Source organism: Culex quinquefasciatus, chromosome 3 (genome assembly GCF_015732765.1).
Source record: "Culex quinquefasciatus strain JHB chromosome 3, VPISU_Cqui_1.0_pri_paternal, whole genome shotgun sequence".
In the NCBI taxonomy this organism is placed as follows: Eukaryota; Metazoa; Arthropoda; class Insecta; order Diptera; family Culicidae; genus Culex; species Culex quinquefasciatus.
This window is the reverse complement of record NC_051863.1, coordinates 110,503,771-110,523,398: the sequence shown is the minus strand read 5'-3', so window position 1 is coordinate 110,523,398 and position 19,628 is coordinate 110,503,771. Positions and strand designations below refer to the sequence as shown.

The following is a 19,628-nucleotide window of genomic DNA, read 5'->3' as shown; positions in this document are numbered from 1 at the left end:
AGTACTTTACACAAAGCCACCGAACATCTGATGTTAGAGAAATATTTGCAGTTCTTTTATTTTATTAATTAAAAAATAGTGACCATGAGTGATTCATTCTTATTTTTTTAAGTTCAGAAAATTTGCTATGAAATTGTCTAAGAGACTTTGAAGATTAGACCTCTGGTTGCTGAGATACAGCAGCTCAAATGAAAAGAAACAGGAAAATTGAAGTTTTGTTAGTATCACCCAAACAACCCTTCATTTTCTAAAGCCGATATCTCAGCAACTGATGGTCCGATTTGCAATGTTAAAACATGAAATTATAGTGAAATTTTTCGATCTTTTCGAATTAAATATTTTTAAAATTGTTGAATCAAGACTAACATTTTAAAAGGGCCGTACATTCAATATTATGCAGACAGAATTAAATTTAAGTGGATTCCCTGTCAATAAATAAAATAATAAATTTGGGAACAAATTCTATGGAATAATCTTAAGCAACCATGCGCACTCACGTTTATCCATGGAGGTAGCAAAAATAAGGGGGTGCGCTACAGATCTTGGAGTCTACCGCCGTAACAACACGATTCTACCAAGTTTCCGATTATGGTTCATATTCAGTGATGTCCCTGGGACCCTTTGGCAACACTATGAGCTATGTGGATCACTTTTGGGATGTTCTGGGTCCTCCAAAGTGTCCTAGAATACAGATCTGAGTAATTCTCGCTGAAAGTGGACCACTATTTACACAAAGTGCTCAAAAATCAAAAGCAATGTACTTTTCCAATAGCCCCCACCAAGTTATGAAAGAAACCATGTTTGGTTGGTTGAATTTGTCCTCACCTCGGCGCCACGAAGCTTAAACATTTTTTTTATTGGTAATTTTTTAACTTAGGCGCGTCTACAAAATTGCTAATAACTTTGCAAAACTTCAACGAACCCTTGATGTTTTGGGTGTTTTGGAAAGGAAATGAGCAGAGCTTTCGAATGCACTTGTCAGAAAAATACCGTTCCATACATTTTTTAGCCATAAAACAACAATGTATTTTTAAAAGTCGTTTTTGAAGGCCGGCGCCCCGCTTTATCGAAAAACTGACAAATCCATTCGAAAGCTGAGACGATTTCACATAAAGGACCAATAAATCTAAGGTGTATGTTCCTCCTATCTTTTTTAATCTTATTTTGATTCTGAGAGCGCAGCGCTCCGTTCGTATTTCAGGCGCCCAAAATGTTGCATTAGCTTGCCCCAATTTAAGGTTTTGTCAAACAATGTAGGTGCTCACTTTTTAAATGATAGTTTATTATCCAAGGATCAAGATGCACTATCGATAATTGACCAATATTTAAGGTTTTGGTTTCTGCCAGGCAATTTAATGTCGAAACGTGGTTTTTGTTTACTTTTTTTGTTGTTAAATGCTTATTTACAATTGGGTGGACATTTTTACAGTAAAACTAATGAATGTAGCATGTAGAAAATTTCACCACGAACATTTTTCTCGAGGAGAAAACGTAATTTCGATACTCCAACGTAAAGATATTTGAGTTTTAGTGAGAAAAAAAGTGCCAATTTTACAAATTTCCCAGAATTAACAAGCACGGCCTATTATTTACATGCGGCATATGTTTTGGAAGCCAAAGTATGGTTTCTTACAGTTACTTAGGTAGCTGAGTTCGGATCTGCAATCAAATTTCAGATAAACAGTGAACAGTGATATTTGAGCCACGCCTAAATGTTATGTGCATGTAGTGAAAATGGTTGGGAGCGATTTTTCTATTCCTTGCAAAGTTATGGAAATCGTCATTAATTAATGACTGACGTATACAATCGCTCCACAAAATCATAAAAAATACCTCAAAAATCTAAAGTTTTCATTTATTTTTAAGTTTACATTGAAACCAGCCAAATCACACAACGAGGTTTTCTGACTTTCTCAAAACAATCAAAACTTGAAAAAAACATTCTTCATAAAAAAATCCGTGAGTAAAATATCAATTAAAGGTGAGCAAAAGATGAAATATGACCGAATTCACTAGCGATTAAAATTACAGCATATTACCGCAAATAACTTTTGGGTGTGGCTCGAAATTTCACTGTTTATCTGAAATTTGATTGCAGATCCGAACTCAGCTACCTAAGTAACTGTAAGAAACCATACTTTGGCTTCCAAAACATATGCCGCATGTAAATAATAGGCCGTGCTTGTTAATTCTGGGAAATTTGTAAAATTGGCACTTTTTTTCTCACTAAAACTCAAATATCTTTACGTTGGAGTATCGAAATTACGTTTTCTCCTCGAGAAAAATGTTCGTGGTGAAATTTTCTACATGCTACATTCATTAGTTTTACTGTAAAAATGTCCACCCAATTGTAAATAAGCATTTAACAACAAAAAAAGTAAACAAAAACCACGTTTCGACATTAAATTGCCTGGCAGAAACCAAAACCTTAAATATTGGTCAATTATCGATAGTGCATCTTGATCCTTGGATAATAAACTATCATTTAATAAGTGAGCACCTACATTGTTTGACAAAACCTTAAATTGGGGCAAGCTAATGCAACATTTTGGGCGCCCGAAATACGAACGGAGCGCTGCGCTCTCAGAATCAAAATAAGATTAAAAAAGATAGGAGGAACATACACCTTAGATTTATTGGTCCTTTATGTGAAATCGTCTCAGCTTTCGAATGGATTTGTCAGTTTTTCGATAAAGCGGGGCGCCGGCCTTCAAAAACGACTTTTAAAAATACATTGTTGTTTTATGGCTAAAAATGTATGGAACGGTATTTTTCTGACAAGTGCATTCGAAAGCTCTGCTCATTTCCTTTCCAAAACACCCCTAAACATCAAGGGTTCGTTGAAGTTTTGCAAAGTTATTAGCAATTTTGTAGACGCGCCTAAGTTAAAAAATTACCAATAAAAAAAAATGTTTAAGCTTCGTGGCGCCGAGGTGAGGACAAATTCAACCAACCAAACATGGTTTCTTTCATAACTTGGTGGGGGCTATTGGAAAAGTACATTGCTTTTGATTTTTGAGCACCTTGTGTAAATAGTGGTCCACTTTCAGCGAGAATTACTCATCTTGGAGTCTACCGCCGTAACAACACGATTCTACCAAGTTTCCGATTATGGTTCATATTCAGTGATGTCTCTGGGACCCTTTGGCAACACTATGAGCTATGTGGATCACTTTTGGGATGTTCTGGGTCCTCCAAAGTGTCCTAGAATACAGATCTTGGAGTCTACCGCCGTAACAACACGATTCTACCAAGTTTCCGATTATGGTTCATATTCAGTGATGTCCCTGGGACCCTTTGACGAACACGAGAAACCAATCCGCGGACGTGGAGATAAGTGAGATTGAGGGGAAACCTCGTATATTTTTGACCCATATAGAGTTCGATACCGATCATATAGCCCAATTTTCAGCTCGAATTTTGCCTGAGACTATGTTAGCGAGTAGAAAGTTGCAGTTGAGGCATTTCTCCGTGTATTGCTACAGAGTTTTTCAATGCTCAGATTCAGCCGCCCACAGATCATTCGAGAGATTGAATGTGTTGGGTTTTGGGAGGTTTATGACTTGAACAAATTCAATTAACGCTGCAGTCAAAATCCTCCCTTGACCGCCACCTATCCCTTTTGCCTCGCCAGATGGGATTCAAGCCATCCTTTCGCTTACAAAGCGAAACCCGCCAGGAGCTGGCACCCTTTAGCATTACTAGACTCCAAGAACTGTATTCCAGGACACTTTGGAGGACCCAGATCATCCCAAAAGTGATCCACATAGCTCATAGTGTTTCCAATGGGTCCCAGGGACATCACTGAATATGAACCATGATCGGAAACTTGGTAGAATCGTGTTATTACGGCGGTAGACTCCAAGATCTGTATTCTAGGACACTTTGGAGGACCCAGAACATCCCAAAAGTGATCCACATAGCTAAGAGTGTTTCCAAAGGGTTCTAGGGACATCACTGAATATGAACCATGATCGGAAACTTGGTACAATCGTGTTGTTACGGAGGTATACTCCAAGATCTGAATTCCAGGACACTTTGGAGGACCCAGACCATCCCAAAAGTGATCCACATAGCTCATAGTGTTGCCAAAGGGTCCCAGGGACATCACTGAATATGAACCATAATCGGAAACTTGGTAGAATCGTGTTGTTACGGCGGTAGACTCCAAGATTTGTATTCTAGGACACTTTGGAGGACCCAGAACATCCCAAAAGTGATCCACATAGCTCATAGTGTTGCCAAAGGGTCCCAGGGACATCACTGAATATGAACCATGATCGGAAACTTGGTAGAATCGTGTTATTACGGCGGTAGACTCCAAGATCTGTATTCTAGGACACTTTGGAGGACCCAGAACATCCCAAAAGTGATCCACATAGCTCATAGTGTTGCCAAAGGGTCCCAGGGACATCACTGAATATGAACCATGATCGGAAACTTGGTAGAATCGTGTTGTTACGGCGGTAAACTCCAAGATCTGTATTCCAGGACACTTTGGAGGACCCAGACCATCCCAAAAGTGATCCACATAGCTCATAGTGTTGCCAAAGGGTCCCAGGGACATCACTGAATATGAACCATAATCGGAAACTTGGTAGAATCGTGTTGTTACGGCGGTAGACTCCAAGATTTGTATTCTAGGACACTTTGGAGGACCCAGAACATCCCAAAAGTGATCCACATAGCTCATAGTGTTGCCAAAGGGTCCCAGGGACATCACTGAATATGAACCATGATCGGAAACTTGGTAGAATCGTGTTGTTACGGCGGTAGACTCCAAGATCTGTATTCCAGGACACTTTGGAGGACCCAGAACATCCCAAAAGTGATCCACATAGCTTATAGTGTTGCCAAAGGGTCCCAGGGACATCACTGAATATGAACCATAATCGGAAACTTGGTAGAATCGTGTTGTTACGACGGTAGACTCCAAGATCTATATTCCAGGACACTTTGGAGGACCCAGAACGTTCAATAATGAAATGTAACTTTTTTTTGCCTGTTTCTGTTTACTCATGGAAAAAATGAACTACTGGTACCAAAATTGTAGATTAACACAGCTCAGAAAAATTCAGGCCTGAAAGGGTTATATGAGGGAACGCCTGATTGTTCAACATGATTCCATAGGTTTAAGGCTTGAGGTCAGGCCGGCGGGGCGATTTTTTCGCTTTTTTGTTTACGTTATTGTCGCTCTCAGCGCGAGCGGCGAATGCGACGAAAACTCTCTCGTTGCTGTGCCGTGCTGCCAGACTGTGTGTTTTACACTATAGGCAAGACACGAATTCAAAACAGGTGCTTATTGTTGGTATCAAAAAGCAAATTATACTAATTTGGGGTCGCTGAACTCGAATATGACCTCAAAAATACTCCAAAGTACACAGGGAATGTGTAATCCAAGATGGCGTCCAATATGGCGGTAGTAGAATATTGGAAATGTTTATACAGAAGTTTAGCAAGCAATCAGCATCTCAAATTTAACTAATTTGGGGTCGCTAAACTCAAATATGACCTCAAAAATACTCCAAAGTACACAGGGAATGTGTAATCCAAGATGGCGTCCAATATGGCGGTAGTAGAATATTGGAAATGTTTATACAGAAGATTAGCAAGCAATCAGCATCTCAAGTTTAACTAATTTGGGGTCGCTGAACTCGAATATGACCTCAAAAATACTCTAAAGTACACAGGGAATGTGTAATCCAAGATGGCGTCCAATATGGCGGTAGTAGAATATTGGAAATGTTTATACAGAAGATTAACAAGCAATCAGCATATCAAGTTTAACTAATTTGGGGTCGCTGAGCTCGAATATGACCTCAAAAATACTCTAAAGTACACAGGGAATGTGTAATCCAAGATGGCGTCCAATATGGCGGTAGTAGAATATTGGAAATGTTTATACAGAAGTTTAGCAAGCAATCAGCATCTCAAGTTTAACTAATTTGGGGTCGCTAAACTCAAATATGACCTCAAAAATACTCCAAAGTACACAGGGAATGTGTAATCCAAGATGGCGTCCAATATGGCGGTAGTAGAATATTGGAAATGTTTATACAGAAGATTAGCAAGCAATCAGCATCTCAAGTTTAACTAATTTGGAGTCGCTAAACTCAAATATGACCTCAAAAATACTCCAAAGTACACAGGGAATGTGTAATCCAAGATGGCGTCGTTCTGTGTGCTTTGGGATATTTTTGAAGTCAAATTTGAGTATAGCAACCTGTTATATTCCCGAATAATTTATTTCAATATTACATCAGATTTGTTTTTTTGAATAATAATATATTTATTATATTTTTTTATTTTTTTATTTTTATATTTTTATATTTTTATATTTTTATATTTTTATATTTTTATATTTTTAAATTTTTATATTTTTATATTTTTATATTTTTATATTTTTATATTTTTATATTTTTTTTTATATTTTTATATTTTTGTATTTTTGTATTTTTTATTTTTGTATTTTTGTATTTTTGTATTTTTGTACTTTGTTACGACGGTAGATCCATGGGCCGTAATTCCCGGGACTCTACAGAAGACCCAGAACATCACCACGTATCGGTAGACAAGTCCGTGAACCTCCCTGAAGATATCCGGATATGATCTGAGGTCAACAACCACCGACCTCTGCCTTGTTACGACGGTAGATCCATGGGCCGTAATTCCCGGGACTCTACAGAAGACCCAGAACATCACCTCGTATCAGTAGACAAGTCCCTGAACCTCCCTGAAGATATCCGGATATGATCTGAGGTCAAAAACTACCCACCTCCGCCTTGTTACGACGGCAGATCCATGGGCCATAACTCCCGGGATTCTACAGAAGACTCAGAACATCACCACGTATCGGTAGACAAGTCCCTGAACCTCCCTGAGGCTATCCGTATATGACGTGAGGTCAGGAACCAACCACCTCTATCTTGTTACGACGGTAGATCCATGGGCCGTAACTCTCTAGACTCTATAGAAGACCCAGAACATCACCACGTATCGGTAGACAAGTCCGTGAACCTCCCTGAAGATATCCAGATATGATTCTGAGGTCAACAACCACCGACCTCTATCTTGTTACGACGGTAGATCCATGGGCCGTAATTCCCGGGACTCTACAGAAGACCCAGAGCATCACCACGTATCGGTAGACAAGTCCCTGAACCTCCCTGAAGATATCCGGATATATTCTGAGGTCAAAAACCACCGACCTCTGCCTTGTTACGACGGTAGATCCATGGGCCGTAACTCCCGGGACTCTACAGAGGATCCAGATCATCATCACGTATCAGTAGGCAAGTCCCTGAACCTCCATGAGGCTATCCAGATATGATCTGGGGTCAAAAACCACCGACCACTGCCTTGTTACGACGGTAGATCCATGGGCCGTAACTCCCTAGACTCTATAGAAGACCCAGAACATCACCACGTATCGGTAGACAAGTCCGTGAACCTCCCTGAAGATATCCGGATATGATCTGAGGTCAACAACCACCGACCTCTGCCTTGTTACGACGGTAGATCCATGGGCCGTAATTCCCGGGACTCTACAGAAGACCCAGAACATCACCTCGTATCAGTAGACAAGTCCCTGAACCTCCCTGAAGATATCCGGATATGATCTGAGGTCAAAAACTACCCACCTCCGCTTTGTTACGACGGCAGATCCATGGGCCATAACTCCCGGGACTCTACAGAAGACCCAGAGCATCACCACGTATCGGTAGACAAGTCCCTGAACCTCCCTGAGGCTATCCGTATATGACGTGAGGTCAGGAACCAACCACCTCTATCTTGTAACGACGGTAGATCCTTGGGCCGTAACTTCCGGAAGTTCTTGGAGAACTTCAAACATCTCTACAGGAACAATAGAGTATCTTTGGATGACCTAAAACATCACTACATACAAAATTCCCCGAGACACCCTGAAGCTATGCAAGCATGACCTCTTAGTCGAAAATACCTCATACTAGTAGATGTCCGAAGGTTTGATGATAAAATATTTTTCGACAATCAACATACCATGATCACAAAACCCTTAGTCGACATAACAAGAAATCGACATAACTGACCACCGACATGCTATTTGTCGACTTTCCCCAATAAATAGTTTCACCAAATATTATGTTCAAAATCAAAAATATTGTACCATAAACTTTTACAAAGAAATACAAGAAATTATTCTGGCATCACTGTAACCGGACCCAACAGCAGAAAAGCGGGAGAGAGCGTGAGAGTGCAAAAAACCACGTGGAAATATTTGCTTTCAAATTTTTTTTCGGAAATAGTCAAATATGCAAATATTTGTTAGGCAAACTATGACTTTTTATACACCAAATTGTAGGGAATTATCTCGACTACAACCTAATAAAATATCATGCCTAAATTTGTGTTTTATAAGTACAAAATATTCATGCGAATTCGACATACTACCAAAATATGCCACTAAATAGCCAATATTTTACGTAAAACTCAATGAATCATGTTCAAATTTTACCCAGAGATACTTTGGGATGTTGTCAACATATGTTAAAGACGGTTTTTTGAAAAACATCTTAGAATTCGAGAAATAAATATTCTCCCAAAAAATTTGGATTTGCTGCCCGATAGCCTTAATACCCAAATTTACAATTTTATTTATTTGCAGAGAAATCACTAAAATTCTATTCTGTTGATTGAAGCGTGTTCTGGGAGCCCAAATCTCTCATACCTAAACGAAATTGAAGCGTTTACTGACTTCAACTTCAAAAATGTCGAGTTGTGATTTAATCTTGACTGCAATTTAAAAAGAGACACTAGATTTTTGTTATTTATAAGTTGAATGAAATATTACCTGTTTTTTAATCCTCATTTAACTCTTTTAAAATTTAACATGTTAATCACAAGGTTTCCAGAAGTGTTTATAACTTGCCAGTGTGCCAATTAATTACTCAAATCACTGGTCCAAATAAATTAATTACATTCATTACTTTATTACTTTTCAATATGATGAAAAAATATATAATTAAATATTAAATAGATGTAAGTATTTATTTCTACGGTTCTAATCTTGAATATTTATTAATAGCTCATTTGATAGCTCTTTCAAAAATAAATTTAATGAAATAAAATAAAAACACTCAATATAAAGCAAAGTACTAACAGTATTGTTTTGTTCAAAGTCTTAAATAAATGCTTTTTTATTTATTTTTCTTGGGGCAATCTGGATATTGTGATTTTTTTGTATAATTTTTATTGAAAATAGCAGAATATTTCAAAATAGCTTCATGTTTACACATTGAAAAAACTTTGCTTTTATCAATGATAATTAAGTAAATTTTGGTTTTAAATATTTGATCCACATAAACTTCAAATAATTTTGACTGTCTATTAGAAGGAAAAACATAGAAAAAAACTTACTTAATCCACCTATGTGGTTGATGCCTTCCTCATTTTTAATATAAGTGGTTTGCCAGCTATTTTTTTTTTTTAGATCCAGAAAAATAAGTACACAGATATAACTTAAGTGGGCATAACTCGAGACAGGGTTGCCAAATCATCAATGTTGTGGACTCGTTGGAAAGGGTTTTTGATTACCCAACCAACGATGTGTCGGATGATGAATCCAAACATCGTTTACATACATTTAAGTGAGATCCGGCTTCAACAAAGTACATAAATATCACTTAAGTGGTCATAACTCGAGACAGGGTTGCCAGATCTTCAATGTTGTGGTTTCGTTGGAAAGGTCTCTCGATTACCTAACCAACGATGAATTGGATATGGATCCGGGCATCGTTAACATACATTTAAGTGAGATCCAGCTTCAAAAAAGTACATAAATATCACTTAAGTGGTCATAACTCGAGACAGGGATGCCAGATCTTCAATGTAGTGGACTCGTTGAAAAGATCTCTCGATAACCTAACCAACTATGGGTCGGATGATGGATCCGGACATCGTTTACATGCATATAATTTAGATCCGGATATATGTGAAAACACATTTTTATACATAACTTTTGAACTAGTTATCGAAACTTCAAAAAATTCAAAAGCGATGTATGGGACCATGAACCAAGTCGAATGCATCCAGTTTGATCAAAATCGGTTCAGCCAGTGCTGAGAAAACTCAGTGAGAATTTTGGTCACATACATACATACACACACACATACACACATACATACACACACATACACACACATATACAAACACACATACATTTGTTCAGTTTTCGATTCTGAGTCGATATGTATACATGAAGGTGGGTCTTTGAGCTTTTAATAAAAAGTTTATGTTTAGAGCAGGATTATAGCCCTACCTCAGTAAGGAAGGCAAAAAAGCAACTCTAATGTAGTTCTTGAAAAAAAAGCATATTTCTCGACTCTTTTAATTGAGCCCTATAATCATATGAAAGACAATAGCTTATAGGTCGTTTAAAGAAAAAACTCTGGATTTTGACAATTATTTAATAAAAATAAATAGATTTTGGATTCTTGAAACATTTTTCACTGGGTGTAAATCATGGTATCATGGCATTGCCTTTTGTTGTTAATCAGCTTCGCTAAACAACATGTTGAAAATAAATTTAAGGAAAGTTTCAGGAGAGAACTATGGTAAATAAGGCCTTCTACATACAGAACCAGTCTTTTTCAATCTATGTGTGACACTCTTATTTGAAATGAAAAAGAAATAATGTTCTAATAGATTATATCAAAAAAATCAAAAAGTTTCGTTGAAGAAGTACCATACAATAAAGATTATATTAATTACTCAAAATAACTTTAATTACCAAATAATTACTTTAAATTACTCTTATAACCATGAATTACAAAGTAATTCATATTCATTACTAAGTAATTAATATTCATTAATTAACCTAATTACCAGCTTAAAATCAAAGTAATTATAAATTACATGCCAGTCTGAGGCCTTGCTAGAAACCCTCGGTTAATCAAAAAGTTATGTGAAATTAGCAGAAAATTATAAATCTAGAAAAATGTGTCAAAATCTGTAACTTACTATGGGTAATATTTGTTCTCGTGAACGCTAGAAATCTAGCATTTCCAGATTTATTTGGCAACCTGGCAACCCTGGTTCTTTGTAGTGGTTTGTATTATGCATCAACAACAATACATTCAAATAAAAAAAATTGCTGGCTTATTTTCGAACTATTTTATTCCTTTTCTTTTTAAATAAACAATGATATTTTTGAAAATGTCTAAGAGCCAGATTTTCGCTAGGGGGCACGCTGCTCGCATCGATGAGCTCCGATTTTGATGAAACTTTCAGCGTTTGTTGGTCTACATAAAAGATGAACTCATGCCAAATATGAGGCCTCTACGATGCGGGGAAGTGAGGTAAAATATCAATTCAAATTTTTTCAAAAATGATCAAAAAAAATAGGCCAAATTTTTAAAATGCTCATAACTCAAGTTTGGCAATACGTAAACCTGCTCGCTTGGTTTCATTCGAAAGGTTTAAACATGCACTACAACTTCGACTTTGAATTACATCTGTCGGATTCTTACTTTCAGAGATATTTATTAATTACTGGAAAGTCGTGATTTTTTTCAAAACTGTCGTATATTTCTCAAAAACGTAGATACCACCATACCCTATGTGGCGAAATTGAGGCATGGCTTGTACTCTAAGTCTACAATAATAACTTTTTGGTACCTCCGATTGTGGTGAAAAAATCAATAATTCTTTGAAAATCCATTTTTTTAAATTAAATGTTACAATTCCATCAAACCCAAAACAATGATTCGATATGAAATTGTCTCAATTTCATCACTGAATATGTTTTATACGCTGGAGATGTTAAATATGGCATATTTTGATACAAGACTTTGCGCAAAACATCAGTTTTCATTCAAAAAAACTTTTATTTTAGGACAGGGGTGCTCAAAGTTTTTGGATGCCGGGATAAATTTTAAGCTCAAATGAGCTTGCGGGCCAAACGAATAAAATTTATTATTGAAAAAATGAAATTACGATATTATAATTTAAAATTCTAAAAGTTCATCTATCACTTGATTTATTTTTGAAGTTTTGTTATTTTTTTTTTTTTGAAAATTTTGTTATTTAAAAATAATATAAAGCATAAAATTAAAGTTGTCAATCAGTTTTGCTGATTTTATTGTTTTAGGTATTTGAAATAAGGTATTTAGGTTAAAGTTGTTGTGTTTTCATTGAAATTTTAGAGTTTTTTTTTACATTTTGAAAATGGTGGCATGAATTCTGAACAATTTATGTAATGGCGTAATTTTATCTTTCAATCAATGGTAACGTTTTGGATGTGATAATCCAACAATTTGACTCTGGCTATGGTCGAGGGGAGGCAACAAAATCAAAAAATATACATATAAAAAGTGAAATTACATGTCAGAATTGAAAAATTTCAATGAAAAAATGGTTGAAAAATGTATTGTACACGCGTTCAGTTGATTTGCAATCATTCTTTTCGAAAATTTCTCAAAAATCTCTTTTCTTCAGCAGCAGTGATTTTTTTACCTGTTCATTCCCCAAGACTAAATAATTCCAAAATGTACTGCTTTATATTGGGGTTCAAGCGTTGAGTTTTCCGATTACTAACACACCAACCTTTGCTATAATATAAAATACTGGATTCATTAAAACTTGTGTTGTCACCTGTTTCTCTTGATTTTGTCAATGCTAATGGTTGATTTTCAACAAAAATGTCTGCTGAAAGTTCATACACCAAATCCTGCATCGGATATAAACGTTTAGATAGTTTGATTTTTTTTAATTTCATCTGTTTTTTGGCATTCATTTTGTGATCATCTTTGCGAGCCGTTTTTTCATTATGAAAAATGACATTCACATCCATTTTCAATTTAATTTTACTCATTTTTATTTTCTCACCCTATTCTTTATTAAAGTATCTCCAAAAAGTCATCAATGGGTTATGAAATTCAATGTAACAACAGCAATAAAGATAATAGTTTTTAAAATAGTTTCAGCTTGTATTCACAAACTTTTATTTTTTTTTTTCAATACAGTTATTGGAATAAGTTTTGCATAAAAAGCCGAAAGATATGTAATAAACATGTTCAGTGAAGAAATTGAGACAATTTCATATCGAATCATTGTTTTGGGTTTGATGGAATTGTAACATTTAATTTAAAAAAATGGATTTTCAAAGAATTATTGATTTTTTCACCACAATCGGAGGTACCAAAAAGTTATTATTGTAGACTTAGAGTACAAGCCATGCCTCAATTTCACCACATAGGGTATGGTGGTATCTACGTTTTTGAGAAATATACGACAGTTTTGAAAAAAATCACGACTTTCCAGTAATTAATAAATATCTCTGAAAGTAAGAATCCGACAGATGTAATTCAAAGTCGAAGTTGTAGTGCATGTTTAAACATTTCGAATGAAACCAAGCGAGCAGGTTTACGTATTGCCAAACTTGAGTTATGAGCATTTTAAAAATTTGGCCTATTTTTTTTGAACATTTTTGAAAAAATTTGAATTGATATTTTGCCTCACTTCCCCGCATCGTAGAGGGCTCATATTTGGCATGAGTTCATCTTTTATGTAGACCAACAAACGCTGCAAGTTTCATCAAAATCGGAGCTCATCGATACGACCTCTAGAACAAAGCCGTGCCCCCTAGCGAAAATATGGCTCTTAAAAATCAAAAGAAAATGAAGCAGCTTACTTTTCTCTAGCGAAATAGTAGTTTTTTTATACAAAGGCTGAAAAGTTTTATTTTCCATTATAGTTTTGACTCGAACAGTTATTTGACTAAACACGCGTTTGACTGAAAATTTCACTCAAAGGGTGTTTTTTGGAATGGTAAAGTAATGTTGAATGCAACTCGTTGCAAAACTTGATTTTTTTTTTCAGCACTCATTGCATTTATCCAATCTCGGTGGATAACTGAACGATTCGTGCCAAAAAATCTTCTTTTTGCAAAATGTTGCATGAACTACTATTTCAGAATTTGAATATCATACTCAGTAGAACTATAAAAATTAAAAAGTCCTTTAAAAAAACAGATTGATAAAAAAATACAATGCACAGGAAAGTGACAAGAAACATTTAAATTTTTAGAAAATCTTAAGAGATAGCCCCTGTGCGTTTCTTTGGGCAACTGTACCAATTTTGAGTCAAATTGGTTAAGGCTTAAGGTCGAAAATTTGCAAAAAATGTATGGGGTAAGGCAAAAAATTCAAATATCCGTCAAAAAGTAGTGTAAAATGTGTCCAATCATTGTCAATTGAGAGATTCATACGTAAAATTTTATGAAAAACTACTTTGTCGAAGATCGCAAAACGATCCGAGTTGTCTCTAATGAGTTATTAACGATTTAAAGATGACATTTTTTCAATGAAAAGTTTTTTTGTCAACTTTAACGTTCTTTGACAACCCTTTAACCTTAAACGATTTCACTCAAAATTGGCAATGTTACTTATTTTCGCTTAAGAAATCTAGTCGTTTTTTATTGTCACCCTAATGCACAGTTCAGTTGAAATCCTGACCTGACCTGTTCAAAACCTGCCTTCATTCCAACCAATTTGCTCATCGTTCCGGGCCACACCGCAACATTTTCCAAGAACCTGAGCTCTCCCCCTCTACATCACGTTCACAAGCTTTATTCGGCCAGACAACTAAATTATTTCCAGCAAAATCATGCCCGACAGTCATTCACGGGTCGCGGTCTTTTGTACCTGCTGGTTTGGGTGAGTTTAGTGACCATCAACGAACCTTCCTCTCAACAACAACAGCAAAAAAACGAATGGTTCGCGCTCCAATGAGCCAAACCATGGTGAACTAAAAGAGGACCTCCGCGAAGGTACTCCACGTGAAAAGCATCATTCTTACACTTACACAACGATAAAAATGCACACCCACATTTACAGATAAACACCCACACACACAGAGACAGAGAGAGAGATACACAGTGAGAACATGGTGAAGGCACGAGAGTAACACAAACAACAACAGTTAAGCACAGAACTTAAGAAAAGGTAAGATGGGAAAAGGGAAAATAGGTAGAAGTTTTTTTGGAAAAGTGGCTACTTACTTGTTATATGTTCATTATGAAAGGCCAACATTTGGTCGAGTTCAGCAATATCGACGAAGCTCCTCGTGGTTTTTCCTGCTGCTTCCAGCTTTTACTACGTCTTCTTCTTTTTCTGCTACTTCTCCAGTCGTCGACCAAAGAAAGCACTTTTCACGAACGATTCGCGCGCGACCGGTGAAAAAAGGGTTTCCTGCTTGCCGGTTTTTCCTTCTTCTTGTAGTTGTTGTTGGTTATTTGCGAGTAGAATTTCTTCACAACACTCACTTTAACATTTTTAACATCTACACACACACACACAGACCCGCAAATGGGACACAAACGCAGACACAGGCACACGGGGTGGTGAAACTTTTATTTTTCCTTGCTTGCCTTCCTCACTTCTTTACTTTTCCTCCCTTTCTCACTTTTCCGGAATGAGCGCCGTTTTTGCTTGTTTCAAATTTTCTGATAGTATTTACTGGCTACGATTATGCTTCCTGCTTTTACTGTGTCTCCTTTTTTTTGTTTTCACCACTACCGCCGATGGTGCCCTGGACTTTTGGTGGAAGCTTTTTTTGTGGAAAACTGCGCCTCAATGGTTCTCGTCCAGAGCGTCAAAAAGGAAGAAGTAACGGGAGGGGAAGGAGAACTCACCTGGAAGAAAAGAAAGAAGAGAAAAAAGAAGTCGAATAATGGTATATTTACCATGGAGAGTAATTGAAAGATAAAGAACAATTTAAAAAGTCAAGCAGCAGAGGAGTTGCAGCACGCGAGTGGAGTTGCTAATTTTAGCAACTCAGAAAGGGAGTGTTTTGTTTTTTTTTGTGAGTGAATGATGAGAGGTTTGTTTGTCTGCCTGTTTTTTAAAGGGTTGATGGTGATGTCGAAAGAAAGAAACTGTTGAGTTACAAAGCGCACAGCCATGCAAGTTTCATGCAACAGATTAAATTCTGCAGTTATTCGAAAAAGCCGTTTTTCAAAGTTATTTGTCCAAAACATTTAAAGATAATGTTTGATTATATAAGGTTGGTCTTGATAGGAGCGACAATTTAAAAAACAACATCAGGGATATCCCCTGATTCGTTTCTTTAGGCAAAAATTAGAAACTGTGAAAATTTTGAGTTAAATCAGTGAGGGTTTAAGAGTCGCTATGGATCGTTTAAGTTGTTGAGAAAAATCTTGTCATACAATAACGTCTTCTTTTGATCGCTTATTACTCGTCTGCGTTATCTCAGATCTTTTTGTGGTCTCCAACAAAGGTGTTAATCAAAATTTTTTACCTGAGAGTCTCACACTTGATCCGACACTTTTAATGCCACCTTTTGATGATATTTCATAATTTTGCTTTTCGGCATACTTTTTTTTTCGCTAATTTTCCCTATACAAACTTCAACGACCAATAGCGTGATTCGAGGTTATCTCTTAAGATTTTCCAAATTTTTCAGTTATTCTTCGCACTAGTCTTGATTTAAAAATTATCAATTTATGTTTTTGAAAAAAAAATATAACATTTCGCAAATGTTAAAAAAATATATAAAATAGAAATGGTAGAAATCAACCGATTTTGTAGAGATTTACTCAACTTTCCATTACTAGGTAAATGGTTTGTTTATATTCACAAATCGTAACCTTGAGCAGGAGATTTCTGATCAATATCAGAAAAAGGTACATTGAAAAAAATACTAATTTTAAAATAATGTTGCCTTCCTCGCTGAGGTAAAAAATGAACTTTTCACAGAAAACTCGTAGACCCATCTACATGCATACCTATCGACTCAGAATCGAAAACTGAACAAATGTTTGTGTGTGTGTATATGACCAAAATACTCACTGAGTTTTTTCAGCACTGGCTGAAACCAAGACTAACATTTTAAAAGAGCCTAATATTGAATATTTGGCCCTTTTGAAATATCAGTCTTGATTTGAAAATTTTGAAATAGTAGTTTATGCAACAAGTGCTGAATAAATCAAGTTTTGCAACGAGTTCCATACAACATTTTTAGCAATTCCAAAAAACACACACTGAGTGAAATTTTATGTCAAATTTTCATGTATTTTGTCAATAAATCGTTTAAATCAAAAAAAAATTGAAAAGTGTTACTTTTCGAAACAAGTGCTAAAAAGTTAAACTTTTCAGCATCCATTTGAGTGCTGAAAAGTAGAACTTTTCAGCATTTATTTTGAAAAGTGTTGCTATTCGATTCTGTTATTTTTGGTACAGAAAAGTAGGCTATTTCGTCGTTCAAGAGTGACAGGAAAAGTAAGTAGTTTCACGACGGAATTGCAAAAATATTGTTTTCGAAAAGATCGGAAAATTTCACGAATGTTTCATGTTGTAACATTGTAAATCGTACCATTAGTTGCTGAGATATCGACGCTAGAAAATGGTGGGTTGTTTGGGTGAGACTTGGAAAACATCAATTTTCATGTTTTTAAACCAGGCCTGCCCAACGTCCGGCCCGCGGCAGCTTTCAAAATAGTTCTATGACCAGCCTTTAAGGCTGTTCGTGTAATTTTGAATGAATTAATTGAGTATCTAAATTGAAAAAATAAATAAGATTGAGAAAAAAAATTAATAATATCACACAAACGTTATTAGAAACATTTTACACTTTTCAAATTACTTTTGCTATAAAATGGGTCTTTTTCAAAGTATTATTTGGATTTCGTCTCTGTTTAAAAAAATTTTTGTAATTAAAACATTCTTTATGTTTGAATTTAATTTTAATCAATATCATTTCTACATCGATAGTTTCAAATATTCATTAAACTGAAAACTGGCACATGAAAACAAAATTACCAATTTCGTAAAAATATGAAATATATGAGAAAAAAAAATCTTGGATTGCTGGCTAAAAATACACAAAAAAAAACTAAATTTGTATATCATTCAGTTTGTACTGTGTTTACTTAAAATTGAAATTTTATTTATTGAAGAACTAGATTAAAATTGTTTTTTAAATAAGTAAGCAAAAAATAAAGTATTTTTCAGAACAACTTTTCAGTGATAGAGTTTTATTTTAAAAAAAATAACTTAATTGAAAACAAAAAAAAAACACAGACCATTGCAAATATTTCTGAAATACTAGATTTTTTAAATTTTGCATGTGTTTAAAACAACTCAAAAAGTGTTTTTTTTTTTAAGGAGACTTGAATCCAATTTGCATTTCAACAAATTAATCATGCCTCATTGATTTAGTTTATATATAGTTGTGTTAAGGAAATTAAGCTTTAAAAAACTAGCAACGACCAATAAAATTTTAATATTTTTTTTAATTTTTTTTTTAATTTATTTTTGTTTTTTTTTTTTTAATTGAGATATATGAATCTTATTTGCAACACTAGTTTGTTTATTAGTTTGCTTCAAAATGACCCATTAAAAATAATAATACGAAAAAAACGTTTACTTTTTCAATGTTTATCAAACAATAGTTCCGGCCCGCCATTGCTTCAGTAAAATTTGATCTGGCCCGCAGGGCCAAAAGTTTGGGCACCCCTGTTTTCAACCTTTGCTAGGAAATAACTCAGCAACTATGGGCCGTATCAACAAAGTTCAAAAAATCAAAATATAGAGAATTTTCTCAGCTTAAATTTTTTTTTTTTTTCAAAAGTGACCATACATGTGCACTAGGGAGCCCAGAATATGGGACTTTTCCTCAAAACTTCGCTCCACAAGCTGAATATTGTTCCTTTGGCTATTTTAGGAATCTGGGCCAAATATGAGCAAAATCGGTCAACATTTACCCATTGATACTCAAAGGTGAAGTTTGTATGGGAAAAATCGAAAAAATGTATGGAAACCCCAATTTTCTTACAGTTTGGTCTGCACGGTGCGCTACTTCCATCCAAATATTCCCAAACGTGAGATTTTCATTGAAAATTTAATGCTTTACAACTTTGTAGAACACGCCAAAGCTGTGAAACTTGATCCTGAAAAGTTATTAGCGATTTATAAAAGTCAATTTTGTATGAAAAACATTTTTTTCATCAAATTTAGGCTCGGGTATCAATGGGTTAATCTCAACCAATTTCGCTCAAAATTTGCTCAGATGCTTAAAAGAACCCAAAAAACAAATTTTTGCTTGTGGAGCAGGGGGTCATTTTTCCTGGGCACCCTAACGTGCACTAATTTTATAAAATGAAAAACTGCGACTATTTTAAAAGAAGTTACCTTAAAAATGGAAAATGGAAAAATGAAAAGGGTGCCTCTTATCAAAATTTCACTCAAATACTTTTTGATTGCAAATTTGATTTTACACCGAAAAATGAAGCTGAAAAATTTTTGCGACCGATATTTCGATTTTTTGAAAAAATCAGCATTGATTCAAAAATTCATAGCTCGGTCAAAGGTTTTTTGCACAACCTGGAAATTTCTGTAAAGTTAACATTTGATGTCCTCTAAAACATATCAAAAAATAAAAAAAAAAAAACAATTAAAATAGTGATTTTTTGCACATCAAGTTTTAGTGTCAAAAAGTTAAATAAATTTGTATATGGACAGCTGCCAAATTTGAATGGAATATTATATGGAAAAACTAATGATTCAAAGTGGCTTCTTTGGGCATTCCGAAGGCAACAAAAAAGTTTCAGTCGGATTAAAAAATGCAAAATT

At 35.2% G+C, this 19,628-nt stretch overlaps 1 protein-coding gene across 2 annotated transcripts in view; it reads right to left on the bottom strand.

Moving 5' to 3' along the window:
* LOC6043689 (CUGBP Elav-like family member 4) overlaps positions 1-19,628 on the bottom strand; it is a 1,125,149-nt gene that overhangs the window by 960,484 nt on the left and 145,037 nt on the right. For both annotated transcript variants that reach the window (XM_038264507.1, XM_038264509.1), the window contains exon 2: positions 15,038-15,670. The gene's annotated coding sequence lies outside the window, so the exon portion shown is untranslated. The remainder of the gene's footprint in view (positions 1-15,037; positions 15,671-19,628) is intronic.